Raw genomic sequence first — 19,069 nt, forward strand, 5'->3', positions numbered from 1 at the left:
AATTTATTGCTCAAATGGAGGCACTCTTTTAAGTGAAAAGGGGTCCTATTAATAAATACACTGGGACAAAAAGCGTAAGTCGGCATTCTCAAAGGCAAACCATCCAGCTATATGGTTACTTATTGATGAGCTCTAAGAGGGAATAAACCAAAATGCTAAAATGTAGAAAAATCCTTACCTTTCAGAAGTATATACTGAGATATTTATAGAGGATTTATCTGGAATTTGCTTAAAAATAAACAGGATGAGGGTGGTGAGGAGTATTCTGGGATATCAGTGAAACAAGATTAGCCATGAGCAAATTACTGTTGACACTGAATTATGGGGATACATGCATGTCTGCTTTTATATATGTTTAACATTTCTCATATTAAAAACTCAAAAATAAATTATACAGAGTCTAAACAAAATGTTTTTTAAAAGTTATTTGGAGACTGACGATACTTAATCTAATATTGCTAGTGCTACCAACCTACAGTGAACAGAACTGGGAATAGAAACCAACGTTCTAATGGAAACCAGTAATTCAACAATGACTCAAAAAATTTTATCCCCATCATGTTCCATCTCTTTTACTGAAATTAGGCAAAAGTGTCATCAGTGCCCAAAAGCATGAACTTTCTTTCCTAAACAGCTAATTAAATTATTGCAAGCATAAAAGAAAAAGAAAACCCTTAGAATCTCTTCTGTCATTCTCTGGAAAATGACAACGAAGGTATTAGGATCTAGAAATAAATGTCACCTGAAACACTGATAAGGAGCAATCTCATCAATTCTGTCATCTGCCACAGCACTGAATGCCCAACTTGTCAGCCTGCCCCCTACAATGCATTCTACGCACAGCAATCAGAATCATCTTCTTAAAACATGAGTTAGACCAGGGATCTCCTTTCCTTAAAAATTTTCAGTGCTTTCCCGCTACACCGCCAGGCCCTTCATAACTAGCTCCCCGACCACCAAGCTAATCTCATATGACATCACTGCCATACTTGCTCATTCAGCTTTAGCTACGCTGGTCTCCTTTCAATTCTTCAACCAGCCAAGCTCTTAACTGCTTCAGAAGCTTTATACTTGCTGATCTTTTAGTCTCGAATGCTCTTCCCTAGGCTCTTCTCTGGTTGACTCCTCCTCATCCTTCAGATCTTAATTTCTTGATATTCCTGTTTAAGGTAGCCTTTCTTACCCTCTGACACTTTCTGGCACTGATCTACTGATTTCCTTCATAATATCTTTTCATTTATGTATTGTCCCTTTCTGCTTTGCTGGCACCCAGTCGTCCTCCTACCTCATATAGAAAGCACTCCTCAAGGCTTTTGACATAATCTGGTACTGAATCCATTCGTTGAAATGGCGTCAACCCCCAAAGTACCCCCAAAATACTAGTAGACCAGTATTTCCAGCTCCCTAAAGGATACCTCCCCTAGGATACACTATGGCCATTACATGATTCCAAATATTCCCTCTTTCCAATAACTTTCAGTTCTGCCCATGATATTACACTCTTCTAGTCTTACAAACTAGAAACAATGTGATATACAGCAAGGAGTATAGACCTCAGAGCTAGCCAGACCTGGATCAAACCCCAGCTTTGTAAGCTATTAGACGATCACTTAACCACTCTGAGCTGCATTTTTTTCTTAAGTAAAAGAGAACACTCATGTTCAGGATTGTTATAAAAATTAGAGATATAGCAGTGAGTAAAAAATACCCTGTACAGTATCTCACATATAGTAGTCTATTTACTAGCTACAAGTCCTGGAGTTATTTTTAGATCTGCCAAACTGCATCCATTCTTTTTTATAATAAGAATAATTATGGTAATAATATATTTATAATAATAATAATTTACAATAATGTTTGCATTTATCCCTTCCTTTTATCCAACTGCTTTCAACCTAGTACTGGACCATAACAAACCATTATGCCTAATCTCACATTCCCCATCAGTTTATCCTGTGCATTACTCTAAATCAATCTTTTTTATTTCCTCTAATAATGCTTTAGCTTGAATAATTTCAACTGACCTGTCTTTGAGTTCACCAAACCATTCTTCTGCTATTTCTAGTTTAAGGTTAATTCCATCCAATAAATTCGTAATTTCAGGTATTATATTTTTCAGTTCAAGAATGTCCATTGGGGCTTCCCTGGTGGCGCAGTAGTTGAGAATCTGCCTGCTAATGCAGGGGACACGGGTTCGAGACCTGGTCTGGGAAGATCCCACATGCCACGGAGCAACTGGGCCCGTGAGCCACAACTACTGAGCCTGCGCGTCTGGAGCCTATGCTCCGCAACAAGAGAGGCCGCGATAGTGAGAGGCCCGCGCACTGCGATGAAGAGTGGCCCGCGCACTGTGATGAAGAGTGGCCCCCGCACCACGATGAAGAGTGGCCCCCGCTTGCCGCAACTAGAGAAAGCCCTCACACGAAACAAAGACCCAACACAGCTAAAAAATAAATAAATAAATAAATAAATAAAGTAGCTATTAATTAAAAAAAAAAAAGTGGTAACTCTTGGGAAGAAACAGAGAAAGATCACTTTTTATTATAAAAAAAAAAAAGAATGTCCATTAAGTTCTTTTTTAGAGATTTCATTTCTCTATTGAAATTCTTCATCTATTAATTTTTTCCATCTTTTCCTCCATTTTCTTTAGCACATTTATGAGAATTAAATTTCTTATCTAATTCCAACATCTAGGGCGCCTGTGGATTTTATTCTATTTTTCTCTTGATTGTAGGTCATATTTACCTGTTTCTTTGCAATCTTGCAATTTTTTATTGTGTGTTGGACACTGTTTAGAAGAACTATAAACACTGGAGTAAACACAATTTTCCCAAGAGATGGCATACTTTTCTGTCTTTTTTTTTTTAACCCTCTACCAGTCTGGCACAGTTATATATTCAATTTATGACTTAAGTTGAAAATTTAACATTATCTCTAATATTTTATCCCTCTTCTTAATAAAAGATCTTTACCTATGATGACCTCTCTCTTGACTTTTACATCAATATTGACTGATATTTTAGCTCCATCTTGTTTTTACACTCTCAATGTTAGCCCTTATTATCATTACTGCAATTCATGCTTGTTTAGATTCACCCACATATTTACCAATTTCCTTATTCAGAATTCCATTCCTTTTTGCATTTTATTCCTTCCCTCTGGTTGCTTCTTTTTTCCTGAAGTAGTTCCTCCAGTGAGAGTCTGTTGGTGGTAAACTCTTGTTTTCTTGTGAAAACACTTTATTTCACCCTAAATCCTGAATAATGATCTAGCTGGATATACCATTCTAGGTTAATAATTCTTTTCCACCAACAGTGAAGAATCCTCTGGATTCTATTATTGCTGTTGAGATGTGAGATGTCGGTCTAACTGTTGTGCCTTGTGGATAACCTGACTTTTCATTCTGGCTATATTTAAGATCTTTTTGCCTTTGGAATTCTGCATGTGTCTACATGTGGAATCTGGGGGGTGGGGAACGCTCAGCACTCATCAAACTTTCTGGTTCTTAAGATGTGTGTCTTTCATCAATCCAGAAAAGTCTCAGTCATTATCTGTTTGCTTTTTTTGTTTGTTTAGTCATTATCTATTTGTGTAGTGCCTGTCACTCATTCTCTCCTTTTTGAACTTCTATTAGATGACTAGACATATGTCAGACCTCCTCATTTCATACTCCATGTCTTTAAACCTTTCTTCTATATTTTCTCTTTTGTCCTTTGTGCTACCATCTGGAAATTTCCTCAGGTCTATCCAGTTGAGGGGTCAGGAAACGTTTTCAGTAAACAGCCAGAGAGTAAATATATTAGGTTTTGGGAGCCACAAACAGTCTATGTAAAATATTTTCATTTGTCTCTTTTTTTAAACAACCCTTCAAAAATGTAAAAACCATTCTTTCCATGCAGGCTGTAAAAAAATAAGCCACAACCAAGATTTACCCCACAAGCCATAGTGTGCCAACTCCTGATCTAATTCATTAATTCTCTCTTCTGTGTCAAAGTGGTTGTTTATCCTACCCACTGAGTTTTAATTTCAATGACTATTTTACATTTCCAGAAATTCTATTGACCCTTTTTAAAAATTTGTCTTATTTTTATGATAGCACCTATTCTTTCTCACGTTTTCTATTCCTTCTCTTCATGTGTTTAGTTTGTTCTGTCTGCTGATTCTTGCTCATAGAGGAATAGTAGATTGTTTCCTCCCATGCTTTATAATTCTGTATTGAGTTCATTTTTAGTTGTGCTTTATTTCTGGGAAATCTATGTGGTCTGGGTTGAAGATATGTCCTTCCAGAACAGTTTGTGTCTTCCAGATACCTCTGTCATGTTATCAGCCTTAGACCACTTTTTATGTCAATTCTCAGTCTGGAGATTCTCCCAGATCCCACAAGTACTGTAAATTTGAACACAAAACTCGTATGAAGGGAAATCCATGGTCATGAGTTCTCAGTGAATATTCCCTTCCCCAACCAGCTCTGGATCTTGCTAAGAGAGACATCTCTCTGTGTGTGCTCACAGGTAGATTTTTTTCTAGTCTATCCACTCCTTTAGTAAATGTTCAACGCTTTTAAGATCCATACTCTTATCTGATGTCTCAGTTTAACACTCACAGGCGCAAGGCTCTTTCTCTTATCTCTGTGGAAACTAAAATGCAAGTTACTAAAACTGGCAAACACCCTAAACGGCTATAGCCTCAGACTGCTCATCAGATGCTTTTTCAATCCCCAACCTCCCCTGCCCCCACCCCACCTTTTTATTTTAATAAGGATTTATCTTTCTTGAGAGTGAAATATGCATTTTGTAGCAGGGGGGGTTTATATTGATCTAGTCTGCTATTCTGCCAAAACCAGAGATCGCCTCCAGTCTTTTGTCTGTGCATGAATAAACATGCTTACAAAAACGGGGTATATGTTTTTTGTAATCTGATTTTTTCCACTTATAACAAGAACAATGTAATGCCCCACATCATTAGATGCTATACTACATGATCATCAATAACTAAATACAGCAAGACCATAATTTATTTAACCAGTCCCCTTTTGTTAGACATTTGTTTCCAATTTTTCATTATAATCAAAGCTATAACAACTATTTTTGTAGCTATCTTTGCATACATCCACAGCTATTTCCTTAGAAAGAACATTTTAACATAGGTCAGAGCAAGAATATCTTACCATTTTAAAAATGACTGTCTACGAGAAAGATGACCATTTATCCTCCCACCAACAATACAGAGGGCATCCGTTCGCCAATAATGGTGTGACAGAAATGGTTATTACTCCACGAGAATGTATTTGCTCTCCTACATTTCCCACTCTGCCTTACAGTTTGGCTGCAGCCGTTAAGACTAGTTCTTGCCAAAGGGAATGTGAGTAGAAGTAAGGTATCCTTTCCAGTACAAGGCAGTTAAGAATAGCTATGGATTCTTCTTCCCCCCACCACTTGAGAGACTGAAAGCAAAAAACTCTAAAACTATGAAGTGGCAAGATAAAAGCAACCCAGACCCTGAGTCACCACTGGAGAGGAGCCACGGAAGAGCGCCACCTGAACTGTGAAGAGTGAGAAATAAACTTTTGTTATGTTAGGCCACTAAGATTTCAGAGTCTGTTGCTGCAGTTAAGCATTAATTAACCTAATTAATCCAACCGAATGCCTTTTTTAAAAAAAAGACAGTTGGATAAAATGTCATTCTATTGTTTTAATTTACCCTTTATTATTGGAGGTCGAACAATTTTTGCTCATTGAGTATCTGTACTTCTCTTTTCATGCACTATCAGTTCATGTGTTTTGCCAATTTTTCTATCTCTAAATGTTTTTTTTTTTTTTTTTTACATCAGTCTGCTGCTCATAATCACTCTTTTGCTGAACTTCCACGATCCTCTGTAATCAAGGATGGCTCTACCTACACGCCCTACTTCAACTATTCCACGTACGTTTAGTGAATCTTTCAAGCTCAACCCTACACAAAGAACGAGCTGGCTCAAGTTGTGCTCTTTCTCCAACCTTCTCCATCTCACTTGCTCAACAGACTCACTGGACACTTGGAACAGCGTTCTTCCTCTTTTCCACCTATCCCACTTACTCTCTGGGGCCATTTTAGAGTCCCACCTCTTCCATATAGTTTTCTCTAACTACACTCGATTTCTAAACTCTCTAAATTCCCACTGTATTCAGTATTAGAGGATTCAGAATTTGATCAACTGTTCATAAGTTTCATTTAAGCAATTTGTTTCTCTCCAGCTGGACTTAAAAACTCCTTGTAGAATGAAACTATTTTTCTGACCTCTTTTGAAATCCCTCTGCAAAATATCACATAGTTCTGGGTTCCAGGTCACACTGCTCAATAAATAACAATACTAGATGAAAATCTTAGTTTTACATTTTCATTTTCAATCAAGTTTGAGATTTAGAGCCTATATAGTCTTGGTTCAAGGAAAATGAAACACTGTAAAATAAAGAGAGAGAATTTCACAGCTAGGAGGAGGCTTGAAGGCCATCTGGACTTGCAATTAGACTCTCTGGCTCAGGACTCAACTTTGAGAATTTAAGAATGTTACACAATTTCCTCCTTAAAGTCATATTGAAAATCCCTACTTACCTCCAGGGTTATTGTGAGGATTAAATAAAATATGATAGATTAAATAAAAAATCTATGGGACACAGCTAAAGCTGTGCTGAGAGGAACATTTATGCATGAAATGCTTACATTAGAAAAGAGGGAATGTCTCAAATCAATAACCTAAGCTCCTACTTCAAGAACCTAGAAAAAGAACAAAATAAACCCAAAGTAAGCAGAAGGAAAGAAAGAATAAAGAGCAGAAATCAATGAAATAAAAAACATAAAAACAAAAGAGAAAAATCAGTAAAAACAATAAGTTTGTCAAGAATTTTGACAAACCTGCTCAAGACTGACAAAGAAAGAGATACAAATTACTAACATGGGGAATGAAACAGGGGATATCACTACAGTCCCTGCAGGCATCAAAAGGATAACAAGGCTTCCCTGGTGGTACAGTGGTTGAGAATCCGCCTGCCAATGTAGGGGACACGGGTTCGAGCCCTGGTCTGGGAAGATCCCACATGCCACGGAGCAACTGGGCCCGTGAGCCACGACTACTGAGCCTGCGCGTCTGGAGCCTATGCTCCGCAACAAGAGAGGCCGTGATAGTGAGAGGCCCGCGCACCACGATGAAGAGTGGCCCCCGCTCGCCGCAACTAGAGAAAGTCCTCGCACAGAAACGAAGACCCAACACAGCCAAAAATAAATTAATTAATTAATTTAAAACCAAAAAAAAAAGGATAACAAAGGAAGACTATAAACAACTCAACACACATAAATTGGACAACTCAGATGAAATGAACCAATGCCTCAAAAAACACAAACACCACAACTCACCCAATAGGAAATAGATAATTAGTCCTATAACTATTAACTAAATTGACTTTGTAATTTTAAAACTCCCCAAAAAGAAATGTCCAGCCCCAAAGGCTTTCACTGGAGAATTCTACTACATGTTTAAAGTATAAATACCTATGCTACACGGTCTCTTCCGGGGGGACAGGGGGGAGATTCCCGGTCCATTTTACCAACCCTGATACCCAAACCAAAGAGAGCACCAAAAAAGAAAACTACAGATAAATCTCACTCATGAATATAGACAAAAAACACTGAACAAATATTAGTGAACAGAATTCAGTAATATATAAAAAGAATTAAATTATATTGCACTTAAGTAGGGAAGTGTTATTTTATATAGTTAATCTTATCCAGAAGCATGAACATTCATTGTCTCCATTTATTCACACCTTTATTTCTATCAAATAGTTCTGTCATCCTCATTCCTGCCCCAATGTCTCATATTAAGTTAATTTGTATTTTATATAATTTACTCATCCGTTCTCCTGGTTCTCCACCGCAACAGCTCACTCTCTGGTTCCTTTTGCCACTCCTTAAATACAGTTGTTCCTCAGGGGTTTGTCCCTTGTCCTCTTCTCTCTTTATCTTCATTTACTGGAGCTTGCCAATAGCTTCAATTAGCACCCCCTGATTGGATGATTCTCAAATTTACCTCTCTAACCTTGATCTCCCTTCTGATATCTCTTTTCCAATGGTCAGCAACACAGACATCTACACCTCAATGTTCCAATGGCAGCAAGGGTACATCTCCTCTGAGTATAAGGAGGTTATGTTAGTAAGTGTCTTCTCCCAATAAAGAGGGGGAAAAAGTTCAAAATACTTGTGCACAGAGATTTATCATTCAGACCACGGCGGATGCCCTACTTTTTACTTTCCCTAATCAAAATTTTTTTGCTGATAAATGGAAAGTAGAATTCTTCATGTGCTAGCCACTCACTTGAGGGCTTGAAACCAGCTATGTTCCTGGAAAGCTGAAATGGTAAGTAATTCAAGTCAGAAGTCCAGAAGATAAGCTGAGAAGTCAGCTGGGGCTTAAGAGTTCTCATTCGGAGTTCTGCATATGCTTGTCTTGCCCCTTCATCTCCTCCCTCCTATGCCTCAACACACCCGTGCCCTCTACCATCTCCACCACATTGCCTCCTCTTTGAGCAGCTTCTCTGCTGACATTCCTCATCACCATGGCAAACTCTTCCGTCATCAGTGGGAACATTACCAGCAACGAGGACCTTGCTTTCAAGAGTCAATTGATATAATAACCATCCTACTGACTCGACCTTTCTTCTTTTAAAACTAAAACACTCTGATATTGAAACTTCCTATCATGGATTTGGCATATCACTGTTTATTTAGGTCTTCTTTAATGCCTTTCAACAAAGTTGTATAATCTTCCTCATTAAAAAATAAATAAATAAATAAACTGAACTAAAGTAAAACACTCAATGGAAGAGAGAAAGAAAACAGAAGGGAGGAAAGAAGGGAATAAATAGCTGGTTCCACTTGGGCTGCTGTTATGCATTACATCTGAAACGTATGAAGGGAGAATGGAGCAAGAAGCAGAGAAGCTAGACACCTTCCAGATGTTCCCAAATGAAACCTTCAACTGACTTTAATATATTAAATAACTGTAGTAACAGCTAACATCTATTGACTGTTTACTGTGTGCTAGATTAGACCTACTGCATTCCTTCACATACTTAATCTTCACAAGAATCCTACGAAGTAGGTATTACTATTATTCCCACTTTATACACGAGAAAACCAAAGCACAGAGCTTAGGTAACTTGCCCAGGGGCATCCATATTGAGTAAAACTTGGATTCAACTCAAAGTTACTCTAAGGCCCACACTCTCTATGTCTTAACCATTATGATAAACTGCCTGTGATGTTAACTCAGGGAACACAGAGCACAGGCACATCATGCATAAATTAATTTTAAACTATCCATATTACTACAGCTGTCCTGTAACCACAGATAATGATAGTTATAATTAAAACACATGGTAATACTATTCCAAACCTAAAGTCAACCTTATATTCATATTTGTTTATCTGCTAAAGAAAACAAGAAAACAATATACTCAGAGTGAATGACCTACCTGTGCACCTGTGCAGGTAGTACTACATGAGCCCATCCAGAAGGCAGAATCCTATTACAACCCAGGAGCAGGTGCTACAGAACCGTTATGTACATTGCTGCTATTACTGCCATTGCCGCAAGCCTTTCAAACTAGATAAAGATAGTTCTGTACAGAAAATCATTTCAATAAGGTTGTTGAAAGCAATATTTCAGAAATTTTTAAATACTATAACCCCAGAGAACATGATTTCCTGATTTCCTGCTAAGCACAGGCATGACAAACACCCTGTTACCTAGTACCTAATTCAAAAATCTGGATGTTAATAAGCTAAACAAATTAAACAAACTAAAATAAATTTCCCAATACTAGCACTACTGTTAAGACTATGACTTCTCTCTTTTATGGTTTAAAATAACAAAAGGCACTTTCCAGGGAAGCTAACTGTTGATAAAAAATGACTTGCAAAAACTGATTGTAGGCAATTCACAAGTTACAGGAGAGCGAGTCATGTGTTTTTCACAATACAACCACCACAGTTTATTTACTGCACAAATTTAACCTGGGTGTAAAACAAAGGAAATAAAAAGTTGTCAGCAATTAAAAACCAAAATCAGGTGAGAAAAACTGGTTGTGCATTGACATACTTACTGAGTTACGAGTCAAGATTATGATACAATCACAAAGAACCACAGAGCTGAGCCACCCTTATTACAGGGTTTTGAAAACAAGGAAAAACAAGTATTGCCTGGGCTCAAGAACAGATATCTAAGTCCAAAGGTGTTCCACAGATGCCCCTAGCAGACACAAAAGGAGCTCACCAGTTAGTAATAAGCGTTCCTTCCACTGCTCAACAGTGTATAGGTATTAACAAGCAAAGTAACATTCTTCATTAACCCAGGTCACAATACTGCTGCATTTAGTCAGCAATAAACCTGAACCCAGAAGTCTCAACTCCCAGGATAAGTCCTCAATTGGAAAATTATGCCAATTCATGTATCTGTTTCCCTTCCCACCAGTTTGATAACATCCCACAAATCAAAATCACATTGTCTCACAAGTCAGTTTTTAACTCGGGTTACAAATCAGATGCACAGATCAGCTAAGAATGTTTTCACATGATAAACCCAGGCCCACCAAACATTAACTGAATCAGAATTCCCAAGTATGGGGCCCAAGCTCCTGCAGTTTGACAAAGCTCCCAGGTGATTTTAATGCAGAGCACACAACTCAATAAAACTCAAAAGTATTGGTCTAACAAAGAACTGATGACAATCCTCATTCAGATTGATGACATCTGAATCAATGTAATTACAGACAACTAAAGAAGTCAAAGAGCAATATACCTTATTCATGCAGGAAGTCTACAGACTACATCATAGACTTTTGGAAGACGTGGGGGGTAGACCTTTCACTTGTTATAACTATATATATATTTACAATGCACTCTAGATAACACACTTTACATACACTTTCTCATTTCATCCTCACATCAACCATCTTGGGGGTAGGCTTGTTTTTTCTACTTTGCAGAAAAGTAAGAGTGAATCCCAAGGTTAGGTAACCTACTTAAGGCCATATAGCAAGAAGGTGAGGAGCCCAGATACAAATCCACGTGTCCGACCTGCACCCTGCTACCCACGTGTTTACTATTTGTTTACTTAAAAGACTCACTTTGGCTTTGTTCATTTACGATAAGCATGTATTGCTTTCATAATTAAGAAAAATATTACCTTGCTGCAGTCACTTTAAAGTACACCACATTAGATTTTTCCATAAATAATGTGACAATTAGCTTTTTAGAAAAAAAGTTGAATTCCTGCATGACAAACCAAATCCCAAAATAAGTCCCAGATGGATTCAAGAGGTTATTATAATAAATGAAACCATAAAAAGAACAAAAGGAAAACATAAATGTAATTTCACCACAAGATAAGTACAGCCACTTTTACAGGAATCTAGGCAAAAGTGGAATCCATAAAAGTTCAACAAATCTGACTATGTAAGAAACAAAGGCTTCTACATATTTTTTTTTTTTAAGTTGAGATTCAGTGAAAAGATTGGTAGAAGCATTTACAACACAGCATTACTTTCACAGAAGTAAAGGCAATACAATAGTGGTCAAAGGAAATAAGCAGGAAGCTACACAAAAAGAAGGGGCCCAAATGCTAAACATTTTTAAATGTTTAATCGTCCCAGCAATCAAATAAGTGTACATTTAAAACAAGACACAGTGACATTTTCCACCTATAAATCAGCAAAGAATAGTAAAATTACAGTATCTGGTACTAACGAGGGTACATTCCCATACTCCGGTGCCGGGAAGGAGAACCGACACTCCTTTCTGGAGCACAACTTGGCCTTAAGCAATAAAAGCCCTGAAATGGTGCCTTCACTTTGACCCTACAATTCCACTTCCAGAAATTATTCTTAGGAAAGAATCGCGAATGAGAAAAAAGATTTAATATCAAGAAGGGCCACGTTACAAAGTAAACCATGTAGTGTAATAAAGCCCAGTACACCTCTGTACTCTGCTGGCAGCTGCAGTGACAGGTACTCTTACGTTGTATTAGTGGGAACGTAAACTTGCCATCTGTAACAAGTCTTTAAAATATTCATATCTTCAACTCAGCAATTTCACTTTCTAGGAATGCCTTCTATGTGAACAAAGATTTGTATTATTGATATAAAAACGTAATCGCCAAGCATTCTTTATAATAGCAAGAAAAATTATAAATTAAACGTCCAAGATTAGGAGGAAGGTTAAATATTAAGTACGATAAATCCATGTCATTAATATGATTATCGCTCTGTCATTAATATGGTTATCTCTGTCAATAAGCTTTTCAATCATTTTAAATCAAATGGGAAAATGTTCACAATATGTGAAAAAAACAGATTCCACTGTATGGAAGGAGCTGTAAAAACAGGTTTTTTTAAATAAGATCTTCAGGTAGATTTTGCTGAAGGATCTTTCTGGAACAGTCAACTTGATGTGCAAGTGCCTAGAGCATAAACTAATTTCTCTAAGTGTGTCCATTCCTCAAGAAAATAAGATTTTCACCTTATGCTATGGAGGCATACAATTGATATCATTAGTGCTCTAGCCTCCCTAAATGAGACAGAAAACTCAAGTAGAAGTTTGCTAAGCAATATGTAAATCAGCTTTATGACTCAGGCATCCAACTTCAACCTGCATGGGTGAATTCAACTTGAGACTCCGATTCTGTCATCCCTTTATCATTACTACCATCTTTCTGATTCATCAGGCCCTCTAACTTCATAATTCCTGTCCTTCTTGACTCATATGCTCCTTATCCTTTTTAAACTCATAAACTAAAGGGGTAGACTATATGATCTCAAAGATCCTTTGAGATTCTAGGACCCCGCTGACTTACAACTGCCTTGCACACAAAAAGCACATACATACTGTTTACTGGGGGGGGGGGGGGGAGGGAAATATTACAAACAAACTCAAGGCTATCCCCAAGACCTCCTTTCGTTTCACCTCCAAAATTTCAAGCATAATGCTTTCTTTTAAGGCCCCCCTTACTTTTCCACTGAATCCAATAATAATAATTTGGAGTCCTCACCAACTATCTTCTCCATTTTAAGCCACAATGCCTTTATACTTTACAGCTCCACTTCAGAAATAAAGGAAGTCAGGCTGGGAAGAGTAAGTTAAGGTTGGAAAAAACCCAGGATACAAAAAGATTTTATCAGTCTGGAATATCTAAGCAGATAACATTTAAAAGAGATAAAGGCAGAGTTCAGCACTTAGATCCCAAAACTACAGGGAAATGATTTCACTTACTAACAGCACACACACACACACACAGAGTTGTGATTTTAGTTGACTATAATTTCAGTGAATCAAGGATATATGACTGGGCTTCCCTGGTGGCGCAGTGGTTGAGAGTCCGCCTGCCAATGCAGGGGACACGGGTTCGAGCCCTGGTCTGGGAAGATCCCACATGCTGCGGAGCAACTGGACCCGTGAGCCACAACTACTGAGCCTGCGCGTCTGGAGCCTGTGCTCCGCAACAAGAGAGGCCGCGACAGTGAGAGGCCCGCGCACCACGATGAAGAGGGGCCCCGCTCGCCACAACTAGAGAAAGCCCTCGCACAGAAACGAAGACCCAACACAGCCAAAAATAATAAATAAATAAATAAAAATTTTAAAATAAATAAATAAATACAGGCTGTTGTTAACTGACAAGAGGCTTGCGCTTAAAAAAAAAAAAAAGAAAAAAGAATATATGACTGACTAGGAAAAAAAAAAAAACTATCACCTGCTTATCCTGGTTTTTTTTTAAACGAAGTATAGTGTCAAAAACAAAAGAGTAAAAGTTACCCCACTCTGCACTCTGACACGGTATACTGAATACTGTACACTGTGCTGAGTGCCACACTTTTAAGAGGGACATTAACAAAGTGAACGCAGGGCAGAGGACTGAGAAATTGGTGAGGGGATTTGAAACTGTCAAATAAGAAACAGCTGAAGGAAATAGGAATCGACAGCCTGTGGAGTAGAAGACCGAGGAAAAGGATGGTAATCTCAATGACCACAGAGGCCCTGAGAGTGAAGTAAATGAACCAAGGCGGCCAGCAGAGACCTTAGCAAAATGGAGAGCATATTTAGCATCTAAGGAAGATTACTACCATCAGAAATGTGAGCTCTACATCACCAAAGCCTATAATTTTTTCTCAAGAAAAGCCAGAAAAAGAGATTTTTATGTGAAATCTCTGCATTTCTAAAAGTTGGCTCCCAATGTAAGTCTTTGTATAAGTTGGATGGCCAAATGGTTATGTGCACGGGCCTTACTTGATCCATGCACACTAATTTGCAACTCATGTCTTGGGAAACATGATGGCTGTCTTCCAGCATCTGCAGAACTGTCAGAGGGAAAAGGAATAGACTTGTTCTACACAGCCCTAAAAGGTGACACTCACAGAGAGGCAAACTGCAGCTCAATAAGGAAAAGCGTCCTAAAAACTAGTCTGCAAATTAGAATGGGCTGCCCAGGGAGGTTCACATCACTGTAAGTATTCAAGGAGGGACAGGTCAGTAAATGTTACTGGCAGATTCAATAATGCTGCCTCTTACTACATCTGGTCAAATAACTAAACCTCCCCAAGCCTCAGTTTTCTTTCCTACCTTCCTCCCCCCTCATAAAAAAGGAATATTGTAACATTTAGCCTCTTATCTCTCCGAGTTACTATAAAGATCAAAATCTGTGTAAGAAAAAAAAAATATGAAAGTATGATATGATCGCCAAGAACTAAAGTAATTTAAGACATTATTGTAATCTACCATCATAATGTATTTTTGTATGTCTTATCTCTCTTACTATACAGGCTAAGGGCATATTCCAAATCTAATTCATTTTTTAAAATTCCTCACTCAGAGTATCAAATATTTGTTGAAAAAAGGTTTAAAAGGAAGTTGGAGGAGAGGGTTAAAATGATGACAATATAAGAGGATAAGATAAACAGTCAACAAAGCAAACATCCAGGGGGTTAATCATTAATAACACTGATCAGTCTAAAAGGTATTGGGCACAGTCAGAGAAATACACAAAAGTAGCAACATGTGTGTGAAGGCGCGATACTCTAAGGCAGGCACTGGCAAACTACAGCCAGCTGCCTGTTTTGTAAATAGAGTTACATTAGAATACAGCCTTGTTCATTCAGTTATGGATTGCATGTGTGTATTATTGTATGGACATACTGTATATATGTACTATATATCAATATATGTTGTTTTCAGTCTACAACAGCAGAGCTGAATAGTTGCAAAGCCTAAAATACTCACTACTTGGCTGTTAACAGGAAAAGTTTGCCTACTTTTCTGTAAAAGTACTCCCAGGTTACAAACCACAGAATGCTGAGACATAGTTCATCTTCCCTGTGGCTCCATCCCTGCGATTTTAATGGGTCATTTTGGTACACGTGAGCAAAATCCTACACTAAACATCATGACCTAAGTGCAGAGGAGGTAAATATGTCACTGAATGGGGTCTTCATATTCCTCTTATATACCCAAGATTATAAAATTTTTCACGCTGCTTCTTTTCCACCTAGTAATATCACCAAAGAGCTCTGAAAAACTCCAGGTGTACAAGGAGTGTGGGACTGGCTCAGGCAGGAAAAGATCACGCTTAGAGGTGAGCCTCCCCCTGCCTCTCCTGAGTTCTCGAACTCCGTCTGCTTGAGCTCCACTATTTCAAGGAACCTACAAATAGATTAAAAATCCTTTCTTTCCTCTTAGTTAACCTATCATTACTGGTTCTCAAAAGAAACAGCTGCCGAAAATTAAGAGGAAAAAACCAAAATGAAGATAAATATGTTAACAGAAGTTTTCTGAGCTAAACTTAATATCCAGCAGAAACTAGTGCAGTTTTACGACTTTATGAAAGGTTCATATTCCTTGCCTCACTCTGAAGTAATTATATGCAAAGACATTCAAGTCTCTACCAACAGCAGATCCGGAGGGATCTTCATTTTTCTCCTAATACCTGAATCTCCTTCTGCTTCAGGCAGTATCTCCAACCCTCCTCCAAGGGACCATCTACCAGTCTTGGCTCAGTTAGGGAAGCCCACACACACACACACACACACACACAGCCCACGCAGCCAAGGCCTCACTCCTGCACCACCCTTCAGTGAGTTTTCATTCAACAGCTAGCCTAAAGCCCTGAGGGAAAGGGCAGGTCCTTATCGAATCCCCATACATTCTTCTGATGGCGTCAAGCCATCCTTTGAATTTCCCCCCTTCACCCCCTAGAGGTCTACTTCTCAGGCTTAACTTTACCCCTGACTCATTTCTCTCAAACCTGTTTGCTTAAACTCTTTGTATTCACAGGTTAAAACACTGAGGCCTAATCATAAAAAGATTCCAACTACACACGCTAAGCATTTAATGCCAGGTTTTCTTCCCCTTAGTAAAGTGAGGGGTGGGGACCTGAAGACGCAAGCTCGGCAATTGTTTGTCCAGTCGGTATGGCCCCCGGAGAGCAGTGGCGATCCCTTCAAGTATTAAATAAACCATGTTCCAAGTATTCTGAACATTCACTATTCTAATCCTCTTCCGGAAAGCACTGAGGCCAGTTTCCCTCATATCAATATTTATGAGTACTAACGACTCCTCACAGGCAGAAGATCAGGAAATTCCCACAGGAAAAGGTATTTCTAACACACCAAGTATGAGTTTAAGAACATGGGTCTTCTTTCACCATGAAATATTTAGAAGTCCCCCTGGTAAAAGTTGGTGAGAACGCTGAGCTCCACTCAAGACTATCAGGACCTCCCAGGTTACGATCTCAGGAACTCAGTACACTTAGAATAACTGAACCAGAGTGCGAGACACTGGCTGAGCAAAACGGGGGGAAATGCCGTCTTCGTGACTACAATGCACAGATTTTTTAAAAAACGAAAGAAAACATGGGGGAGCCCAGCCTTCAAAAATGAAGCTACCTAAATCGGAGAAAGAAAGCGAGGAGAAGAAATATAAAGAGACCTCTTAGATAAACCACATATGGGGAAAAAAACTGGACATGTGCTCTGCCTCTCCTCCTCCAAAGGAGCAGAACCGAGAGGACCTGATGAAGCCCCTCAGAATTTTTGAAAAGAAAAGAGGCGGGAGGAATCCACCAAATTCAAGTCTTTTGAGAGCCACAAAAACCTAAAAAGGTTCTGAACCACTGGCTCAACGTGGAGAAGAGAAACAGCCTCTCTGCAGTCTGGCAGCCCTGCCCGGTCTCCATAGGGTTCCGGATTCGCACTGAACCGTGCCGGGTAATCCGGATAACTCGGCTAAGATTTCAGTCGTGTAGACGCGCACTCCGCAGCCCCTCTCCTGCCCAAGCAGCGCTGGGCCCATCGCTTCAGAGCCTGGGCCCCAGGGCCCCAGAAGCACAGAACGGCAGCACCTGGACCCTCGGGCAGGAAGTGGCTATTCTGACTGTGGGCTCCTCATGAAAGGAGGCGAGCCTGCTGAAAAGAGCCAGAGGAAGAGCAGCTGCTGGCGGCTGTGTCTGAATGCAGCGGAAAGCAGACCTGGGAGTGTGTGCACGCAGAAAAGGGGAGGGCGGCAGTCTGGGAGGCCCCTTCGTGGGCCGAAGATGCTCTGCACAAGCAGCTGGACAAACACAGGGGGAAAGGAGGGGAGAGGGCTGCACAGCTGAGGCCGAGCCTTTAGAAAAAGGGGTGGAGGTGGGTGCGAGGTAACTGGGACTATAGGGGGCGTCTGGGGGTGGGGAGGTCGCCTTTAGACCCCCCCCAATACCCCCGAGGGGGCCTGTTACGTTACCCCCCCCCCCCCGCTGGTGGCTAAGGCTCTGGAAGTCCTCTCCCGAGACGTCTGGGAAGGCCTACTCCGAGGCTGCACGCCCCCGCCGTACCGGGCAGCAGCCTCTCGCCGGCTCCAGCGGCCCCAAAGCGGCCGGACCCGGACCCGCCCGGTGCCCGGCGCTCGCGGCCGGCCCCGGGATCCCTACCACGAGCCCCTTCCGGGCTGGCGCCCCGGCTGCTCCGGGCTCCCGCCGCCACCAGGAGTCCTACCGGCTTCCAGTTCAGGGACGAGCCGCCACCGCCTCCTGCGCGAGACTCGGGTTCCCAATAGCCGCTCTCGCCGCCTGCAGCCCGCCTTCCAGGCCGCGCCGGATCCTCAGCTCCCCCTGCAGGCTGGCAGCCATTTCCGACCAGCGCCGGCGGAACTTGCCGAAGTGCGCCGCGCCGGAAATGGCCGAACACGGGCGCTCGCGAGCGGGGGGTGGGGTGGCGGCGGGGGCGCGGGGGGAGCGTGGGGGGCGGGGAGTAGGCGGTGGGCGGGGGCAAAGGGGGCGGGGCGGAGGCGTCAGCAACTTTGCCGACCGCGCCCGAAGGGCCGCCAAGGCCTTGGGCACCGCGAGCAGCCGCGCCGGGGATTGTGGGAGACGCCCGCGGGGAGGAAGCGCGTGCCCGCCCTTCTGGGCCCTCAGACCCGCGTCCTACCAATGCCCCTCACCCTTTCCGAAAAACCTCTCCGGGGGGTGCGAAGAGAATGCTCCCGCCGGTTCTGGATCGCGTTCTGACTCCAGAACCTCAGCCGCTTGGAGCGGCCCGGTGAACTTCAGGTCTAAAAATAAAGCCATCCCCACAGAAAAGGCCTTCCTCAATGAGCTGACCGGTCTCCGGCAACGGTCTGGAGTTGTGAAACACTCTGATTATTTAACAACAAAGAAAAGGCCGGACGGCGTGAATGCCTAGGGAAATAAATCCCGGGGCTTTGCAAAAACAATGGTTTAGTCCAGTCGTGTTGGCGTGATCAACCAAAACTGGGAGGAAAAGGCGACGCCGTTTGAAATACTTAAGAGCCAACCCCTGTGAGCGGAAAAGCGCACATATTCCTATGGCCCTAAGAGACGCGTCGCTGTCAACTTCCACACTTGCAAATTCAGGACAAAACTTTATAACTGAAATGATGGGAGTGGGTGAAGGAACTCCACCAGTCCTGGAAGACACACCTGATTATTACTGTTCACTCAGGAATGCGTTTAAGCCATTATTTAAAATCCGTAAATGCAATATGATCTAAGATCAAA

At 40.9% G+C, this 19,069-nt stretch overlaps 1 protein-coding gene across 3 annotated transcripts in view; it reads right to left on the bottom strand.

Moving 5' to 3' along the window:
* The window catches only part of EXTL3 (exostosin like glycosyltransferase 3), a 64,910-nt gene extending 46,731 nt beyond the window's left edge, over positions 1–18,179 (bottom strand). For 2 of the 3 annotated variants that reach the window (XM_036855504.1, XM_036855503.1), the window contains exon 1: positions 18,048–18,179. The gene's annotated coding sequence lies outside the window, so the exon portion shown is untranslated. The remainder of the gene's footprint in view (positions 1–18,047) is intronic. The other variant, XM_036855506.1, reaches the window with a different exon arrangement.
* Positions 18,180–19,069: the final 890 nt, after the last annotated feature.

This window comes from Balaenoptera musculus, chromosome 6 (genome assembly GCF_009873245.2).
Source record: "Balaenoptera musculus isolate JJ_BM4_2016_0621 chromosome 6, mBalMus1.pri.v3, whole genome shotgun sequence".
In the NCBI taxonomy this organism is placed as follows: Eukaryota; Metazoa; Chordata; class Mammalia; order Artiodactyla; family Balaenopteridae; genus Balaenoptera; species Balaenoptera musculus.